The sequence below is a fragment of the Stylophora pistillata genome, chromosome 10 (genome assembly GCF_964205215.1).
Source record: "Stylophora pistillata chromosome 10, jaStyPist1.2, whole genome shotgun sequence".
Taxonomy (NCBI): domain Eukaryota; kingdom Metazoa; phylum Cnidaria; class Anthozoa; order Scleractinia; family Pocilloporidae; genus Stylophora; species Stylophora pistillata.
In genome coordinates this window covers 12,270,445-12,279,547 of record NC_142528.1, presented here as the reverse complement: position 1 = coordinate 12,279,547, position 9,103 = coordinate 12,270,445, and the positions used below count along the sequence as shown (strand labels likewise).

The window sequence follows — 9,103 nt, the reverse complement described above, 5'->3', positions numbered from 1 at the left end:
AGATCGCTAAATCAGTAGATCGTTAGATCGACAGAACGGTAGATCGCTGGATCAATGTATCGTTAGATCGATAGAGCGGTGGATCGCTCGATCAATAGATCGTTAGATCGATAGAGAGGAAGATCGCTGGATCGATGGATCAATAGATCGTTGGATCGATAGAGCGGTAGATCAATGGATCGTTAGATCGATAGAGCGATGGATCGCTGGATCAATAGATCGTTAGATCACTAGATCGATGGATCAATAGATCGTAGGATCGATAGAGCGGTAGATCGCTGGATCGATGGATCAATAGATCGTTAGATCGATAGAGCGGTAGATCGATTGATCAATGGATCGTTAGATCGATAGAGCGATGAATCGCTGGATCAGTAGATCGTTAGATCGATAGAGCGGTAGATCGCTGGATCGATGGATCAATAGATCGTTAGATCGATAGAGCGGTAGATCGCTGGATCGATGGAGCAATAGATCGTTAGATCGATAGAGCGGTAGATCGATTGATCAATGGATCGTTAGATCGCTGGATCAGTAGATCGTTAGATCGATAGAGCGGTAGATCGCTGGATCGATGGATCAATAGATCGTTAGATCGATAGAGCGGTAGATCGCTGGATCGATGGATCAATAGATCGTTAGATCGGTAGATCGATGGATCAATGGATCGTTAGATCGATAGAGCGATGGATCAGTAGATCGTTAGATCGATAGAGCAGTAGATCGCTGGATCAGTAGATCGTTAGATCGATAGAGCGGTAGATCGCTGGATCGATGGATCAATAGATCGTTAGATCGATAGAGCGGTAGATCGCTGGATCGATGGATCAATAGATCGTTAGATCGATAGAGCGGTAGATCGCTGGATCGATGGATCAATAGATCGTTAGATCGATAGAGCGGTAGATTGATGGATCAATGGATCGTTAGATCGATAGAGCGATGGATCAGTAGATCGTTAGATCGATAGAGCGGTAGATCACTGGATCGATGGATCAATAGATCGTTAGATCGATAGATCGGTAGATCGCTGGATACATGGATCGTCAGATCGATAGAGCGGTGTATCGCTGGATCAATAGATCGTTAGATCCCTCCAGCGATCTATCGTTCTAGCGATCTAACGATGTCGGTGCCTTAATTCTGGTGACGTCAGTTGTGAGGTTTTTACACCGAGGTAAAGCCAAATATTGCCTTTTGTAACACAATCTCGTCCGGCTTTGCTAAACCTCAAGAACATACAGATGGAGAATTATGACACCTCAAAACTGACCCTTATTATCACATCGAAAAGAAAAGTCATCAAGAGATATCCTAATCAGAGCCTAACTTTGAGGGTACAAGATTTAAAAGCGCTAGCGAATGGTAGAAGACGTACAGGCCTATCAAAACCTTTCAACAGTAGACTGCCTTTTACTTTCCGGCTTTCCGGCGTGTCGCCTCACGCAAGGTAGAGGTTTTCATGGATCAAGTAACTCTTTTCACCACTCTAATTTAACTGCCCTTCACTCAATGATAAAGACACCACACAACACTCGCGATTATTTAATTGTCCATCCCTTAGGAAAGTAGATTTACAACACGATTGAAAAATGCCCTTGCAGCGGTAACGCTATGTAACGCAACACATTAAACACAGCAATGGGCCTTTTCGCTCCACAAAAAGGTCTCAAACACTATCACTTAAAATGCATAAAACATTTGTACCGTTGGAGCGCGTTTGAGCGCGTTTGGTCAGGGCTGTTGAAGAAGGATCAAAGTGGCGCTAAAAATCTTTGAAAGACTTCAAACTACGACGTACAACGAACTTGACCTGCTCGAAAACCGGTCGCAAATTACATGCTAAAATACAGTGCTTGCGGTAGTCCTTGAGAACGATATAATGCGTGACAAATACGCACGAAAGATATTTCTTCACGTTTAGAATATATCAAATTATATTTACCTATAGTGAAAGGAAAAAGAAATGATCTAACTTTTGCGGAATATTCAGTCAAACTCCACCCATTTCTACCGCTTTCAGCGCCATGTTGTAAATAACGATACCACAATGCAATGCAATCGGAGTGCGCACACCGCCTGAGTTTTACCTGGGACAAATTTTGTCGGCGGTGCGTTTGAAGGTTTGTTCGCTTCGGCCAAAATTTGTCATTCGAGACAAACCATCAGCACTTGCATAATGTTGGTGTTGACAGATAATTTGTCTAAATAAACAATCTTTTTGTCAGTGTAGAAAAGCCCTAATTAAGTTTAACGGAGAAAATAGCGAGTGTTAGAGGTTAAGATGTAGTGGCCATAAATTGCTAATATTCATACATAAACAACATTTTCTTATGTAATAATTTAAAAAAGCAAATTCCCAAAGGCAATCTGTTGTTTTCGTGATTTGTTTCTTAAAACAAGACCTATATACTGAAGCCACCGCTACTCTACAAATATTAACAGCAACAGCAAGTTGTAACACGTCGTCACGCACTTTAAGCTTTTTTTCGTCTTTGAAATTATTCACTAAATCAGACACTGACCACGTCAAGCTATTTCTGAGTAATGCTTTTCCCACTAATTTGAGACCTTGAAAATGTTTTTTTTTTAATTTGATTTGTCTAAGTTTTTTCTTCAACATATCCAAAAGGGCTTTTGATGGTTAAATTTACATGCATGCTAGATGCTTACGATTGACTTTTTTTTTTTTTTCAGAGGAAAGAGGCTTGTTCGTTCAAGATAGGAAGATATTCCAGCCTCAAATCATTGATGGCAGATGAGAAGATTTACAACAATTCCGAAAGAAAAAAGTTCAAAAGTAACGGTTCCGGCATTCAGTGATGTGGACGAGACGCCAGACATCAGTGATCTTAACAGAGAAATTTATACAAGGGAAAATAAGATACAGTCATATGCATTGGAAAACGGAATTAAGCGCCTGAAGGAACACCACGATGCTAAGATCAAAGAACTAGAGGGAAAAATAATAAAACTGTAAGACGAAAAAAAAAACTGTTGGAAGAGGAACTTAGAAAGTTACGGGGCGAGGTCAATCTAATCAAGAGTAGAGAAAATGACTTGGATGAGGATTTCCCTCCACTACTTAAAGCTTGGTGCATCATAGCGACTACGTGCGACGATATGGAAACTATGATGTTTAAAAGAATTTTTCCTGAAGAGTTTAACGAGAACTTACCTTACAAGGTGAAAGATATCGAAGAGAAACTGAATGAAGGACAAACTTCGAAGAGAGGGGCTTGGAATGCACTCAAGAGAGAGTTTGATTGGGACAAACAACACCTCAGTACGGTTAAACGAGAAAGCTCACCCCAAAGAAAACCTGACTAAAGAATCTCTCATGGAAGCTGCTCAACTGTTAAAGGAAATCGGGGCTTTTAAGAGAGGTCTGTCGGTGGAGGTCACAAACTAGCTGATTACCATATGGGATACTCTGAAGGAAACTTAGAGTGCCTTCGTCGACGGTCGTCTCTTGTCATTTCATCACTAATGAGTTATTGTACACGAACTATTTATTTTTTTATGAGAGTTTAAGCATGAGTTGAACTCACGGCACAAGGGTTTAATTGAAAACTACTTGGAATTTTATTGTTATAGATGATAACTAGTAATTTTAGTTTTATAGATGATAACATGGAATTTTGTTTTCATGGTTTATAACTTGGAATTTGTATATTTATAGATGATAACTGTTGGTATGTGTTGAAATTCAGTCACTGAAGACAATCCAAATGTAAATTGTTATGCATTAAGATACACATCACAGTGTACACAGTACTTCATTGTCTACGAGATATTTGTAAGATACCTTATAATCTTTACTCCATCCATTTTGAAATCAGTGGTGATCCTTGTAATCTAATTGGCTCTCATCATTGCCATTTATGTACGAATCGTACCATTTTTTCGTCTAAATCGCATCTTTTCTCAGCCAATGAGAAAGCGTTACTAAAACGCAAAAACCAATCAGGTCTCAAAGCTTGTTTAAAGTAACTAGTAAAATTGCAGGAAAATGAATCACAACTTTTTTTAGCGTTTTACAAACCAGCTCAGTCTTGGATCACTAAAATAATTGTGCAGACTAAAATATCCTGTATTTGAATAACAGAATTTTTCGAACTAAAATTTGATGTAATGAAGTAGTAAGTTTAATTTGTGTCGTGCAATTTTGGTCTGAAACCATATTTGTGATTTCAAATCAAACTCACGCTGTACACTCGTTCGATTTCGAAAGTACGCTTATGATGTCAGACCAAATTTCGCGCCAACCAGTTCAATTTTTATTCTTCATGATCAGGCTACATGAAATTGGTGTATGCTTTAACTGGTCATAAACATGATTAGTGGTAACTCTGTATAGGGGTATCGAATGGTCTTTGCGAGCATTTGCAAGCATGCGAGCAGTGATTTTATTTTTGCAAGCGCAAGGACTTGTCAAATTTTTCTCGCGAGCAGCGCGCACTTTAGAAAAATACAAATAGCGAGCACTTCGAGTACTTCTTAAATTTTCCGGAATCTCTCTTTTATTAGTAGGATACGTTGTTTTGCGCCAAGTAATAGCTAATAATCTGGCTGACACCTCCAAAACAGAACACTAGGTGCAAAGCTAGGGCGGTTCAACTAGTCCTAGCATCTTACAGCCAATCGTGCCCAGTGGCTTGATGCCAAATACGTCACGTAGCTTCATATGAGTCAGTCTGAGCTCTCAAGGGAGATGTACTGAGTCCGAAGCCCGCGATCTAAAGTTTTCCATCTCTTTCTAACCGACGCTAAGATGGAAGGTATGTTTATTTTTGGTTAAATAGTTCTGATGAAAAGTAAATAACGTGACATTTGGTGCTAAAAAGCATTTCGGGCTTCGGTTTCGATGATCGGCAAACTGGTTTCCGCTGATTGACTGAAAAAGATTCAACGCAATGAAGTTTTATTTATTGGGAGGCTTCTAGAATCTAACCAATTACAGTCGCACAGATCTGACAAGCTCTATTAGTAGCCCTGAAGATCAAACCGTACTGGTAATAGTAGTATTTTGCTAGATTACTTTCTACCTTTGCGGGTGCCTTTTGAGAAGAATTCCTACATTTCGTGTTTCCGCGCGACATGGAGACACAGGCATAGGTCGCACTTAGGCGAAATTTTCATTTTTGCCGTCCGAAAAACCACAGAAAATTTAAAACCGCAACCGGAAAGAAAAACTCGCGTTAAACGGTTAGGTGGAAAATGAGGAGTGTGGAAAGTGCCGAGTGTAGAAAATGCGGAGTGTAGAAAATGCAGAATGTGGAAAATAAGGAGTGTGGAAAATGAAGAATGTGGAAAATGAAGAATGTGGAAAATAAAGAATGTGGAAAAGAGGAATGTGGAAAAGAGGAATGTGGAAAAGAGGAATGTGGAAAAGAGGGATGTGGAAAAGGAGGAGTGTGGAAAATGAGGAGTGTGGAAAATGGGGAGTGTATAAAATGCGGAGTGTGGAAAATGAGGAGTGTGGAAAATGAGGAGTGTGGAAAAAGAGGAGTATGGAAAATGAGGAGTGTGGAAAATGCGGAGTGTGGAAAAATTTATAATTTTATAAGAGAACTAGTGGGCAGCACACAGCAACTTGTTTTGTAGTATTGAGTTTATCAATCGACCGGTTTCGACTTCATAAGGATAAAACTACAAAATACATCATAGGAACTTATTTTATACTAGACCTTGTCAGAGCATGTCACGTTCCTAGTTTGGGTGTGAACAACAAAACACCCACAAGAATAACGCACAGGATATGATTAAAATCCTGTGCTAGGAGGTGCTTTTGGGGCTTCATGGTTTCAACGTTAAAAACAAAAAGGTAAAAGGTAAACAGAAGAATCAAACGAGCGAGACATTACTCTCAGTATGTTGTAGCTTAAGCATAGCATTTTTTCACTTTTTTCGAGTGTGAAAAATGCGGAGTGTAGAATATGTATAAAATAAAAAGACATAAAAATATATACATGCAAAAAAATCGTCTAACTTGGGTAATACTTTTATTGTCTACAAAAAAAATATCAACCTCGCGCTGATGTTGCTTTCTTTGGCTAGTTAGCCGTGAATATTATGAATCGACAGAAAGCGTCTGGAAAATGATTTTTGGTCACGTTCGAAAAGGTTTTACCGTTAACACCTAAATGGTGCAAATCTTGCGAAATGCGTTGTTGTAAGCCATGGGTTTATTCAATGTGAAATGGGATTGACAGGCCTTCACGACTCTACAGCGCGTGTTTAGAATAGCCTATTCAAAGTTTGGCCCCCACGAGTTTGTCTTTGAGCGACCGCCCTCTTTTGTAAGATACCAGCGGCGGATTTTTGTATAGTTCGCTCAGTAGTGGTTGTGTTTCTTTTAAATGCCAGTTTTTCATGAGAATTTGCTTTAGGTTTGGCACTGATGGTTGGTATTGTGTAACAAAAGGCAAGATTCATTGGTTCGTCTTCGGTTTCTGTTGAAGAGCTAATTTCCTATTTTGAAATTCACCTCTACATACATACATACATACATACATACATACATACATACATACATACATATACGTTTATTCAAAGCATTTGAAAACAAAGATAAATGTACAAAGGATGCTTTAAAAAGGGAGTTTAGAAGGTTGGCCCTATGTAAAAAACTCCCAAAAGAAAAATCTTAAAAAATATTCTAATATTAAGATTCTAACACTACGAAATATTTAAAAATGAACCTAAAGAACGCTTAAAACATGCGAGATTTCCCGCCCTTACAACCCACTCAGGTAAATCGTTCCATTCTTTTACAATTCTCACGAAAAATGAATATTTGTAACAGTTACAACTGGATGCTTAAAACCTCAGCTTGTAATTGTGATTACTTGTTCTTCGATTTGACGCTAACTGGAAAAAGTCTTGGAATTCGAGATTACTGAGAGAAAATATACATTTATAACATTCGATCAGAGAAAACTACAAACTATCAGCCTTTAGAGAAAAATACAGTCTTCGATTCTTTAATTGTGACCACTTTAAAACGGAGCAACGTTCCTCGTAGTCCATTTTGCCTCTCTTTTGGCCTAGAGCCAGTCTCGACGCTCTTCTCTGGACTTTTTCCAGCAAAACAATGCCTTTACCAGAAAGGGACACCACACTGGAACCGCATACTCTAGTATCGGCCTTACTAAAGATTTGTATAGTAAAGAGAATTCATTTACGCGATTAGACCCAAGCACGTGCTTAATTACCCCAAGGACTTTTGTTGGCTTTGTTGACCACCTCGTGAATGTGATCACTCCGTGATAGATCGAACGATACTGTAATACCGAGATCTTGGATATTTTTCACACTCTTTAGAATTTCACCGTTTGGATCAAGTGTATAGCTCCCTTTCGACTAATCTTGTTTGTGCGTTATTCTCATTGTTTCACATTTATCGGGATTAAATTTCAACTGCCAGGTTTTACACCATTCAGTGAGACGAAACAAGTCAGATTGTAGCACATGCGTATCCTCAGGAATGTTCACTATCTCCCTATAGAGTTTACTGTCGTCTGCGTACAATTTCACAGCGGAAAGAACTCCAGTTGATAAATCGTTGATGTACATTATGAACAAGATGGGCCCTAAAATTGTTCCCTGAGGTACGCCTGATTTTACCTGAGTCCATGACGAATAGCTGCCGCGCAAAACAACACGTTGCTACCGACCAATTAAGAAAACTTTGAAACCAATTGAGAAGAGGGTCGTCAATACCGTGTCTTTCTAATTTATGAGGCAAACGTCTGTGTGGAACATTGTCAAACGCTTTGGAGAAGTCTAACAGAATTACATCCGTAGGATTTCTCTTGTTACGAGATTTTGCCCAGTCGTTAAATATATCTTATTGACCAAGTGCGAGGGCCGTACCGGGAGAATATCGGCCCGAGGTCTTTACAAAAAAGACCGAGGGCCGATATTCTCCCAGTACGGTCCCGAGCAAGCTTGGTTAATAAGAGATTTATTATACGACTGAAGTTCAAAGGGACACAAGTGCGGTATCATGATTCGGGACCATTCGGGACAGTGCCCGGTCCAATACTTAGAGAATATTGGATCGGCAATAGAGCATTTTGATTGGTTGATTTTAGTTATTGGCCCTCTGACTGCCCGAGTCGTGTAATAAAACAGGATAACAGCTGTGTAACCGTAGAGCGACCTTTCAGGTACGCAAATTGATTCTGGTTAAAAATATTGGCTTCACCCCAAAACTCCATAATACGGCGTTTTACTACTTGTTCTGCTAGCTTACACACGATCGATGTTAGTGAAATCTGACGGTAGTTGTTTCTGCAGTTTTTACTGCCCTTTTTGAACAAAGGTGTTATATCGGCGCATTTCTGAGAGGGTTCTGTTAATGAGGTCCTCTGGGTAGCCTCTCTTTAGCAAATGCTCTTCGAAATTTGCAATTTTCTCCTGGAATATCGTTTGAGAGGAGTTTGTTCTGATAAGTCTAAGGGTCTCCCCTTTTATGAAGCCTTTTTAAACTCCTTGTGGGTGACAAGAACTATAGTGTGTATAGTGAAATGTCTCAGTTTGTTTAAAATGAGCACGCACATCAAGGATTGCGTCCTTTTCGAATCGTTCGCCTTTGTAGAGGTAGGTGTCCAGGAATGTTGTTTCCTTATCGGAAATTTAAGCGTAAAATGTTATTGTTGAATGATGATTGTTTGCTTTTTTAATGAAACGTTCTATCGCTGCTTCGTTTGTACTCCATAGCGAGAAGATTTCGTCTATGTAACGTTTCCAAACAGGCGGCTTAAAAAGGCTTTTGTCAATGATTTCTGTCTCTACCTTGTTCATGAAAATATTAGAAAAGGCCATTGCCATTTTCGTGCCCATGGCCGTACCATGTGTTTGAAGGTAGCGTTTTCCATTAAAATCGAAAGAATTTTCTTGGAGAATTAGCCTAAGCGCTTATTTTAGAAGTTGTGTAAGGATAGGAGTTCCGTTTCTGTAGAATATTTCGTATGCTTTGCATACAGTGTCTATTCCCTCCTCTTGTGGTATATTTGTATATAAGCTCGTAACGTCCATTGAAACAAGTATTACGTTCTCCGGAACTTTCGTATTTCATATTAAATTGACGAGGTCA

The 9,103-nt window shown here is 39.3% G+C and overlaps 1 pseudogene; it reads right to left on the bottom strand.

Moving 5' to 3' along the window:
- Positions 1 to 6,254: 6,254 nt before the first annotated feature.
- On the bottom strand, positions 6,255 to 9,071 carry LOC148721844 (uncharacterized; annotated as a pseudogene).
- Positions 9,072 to 9,103: the final 32 nt, after the last annotated feature.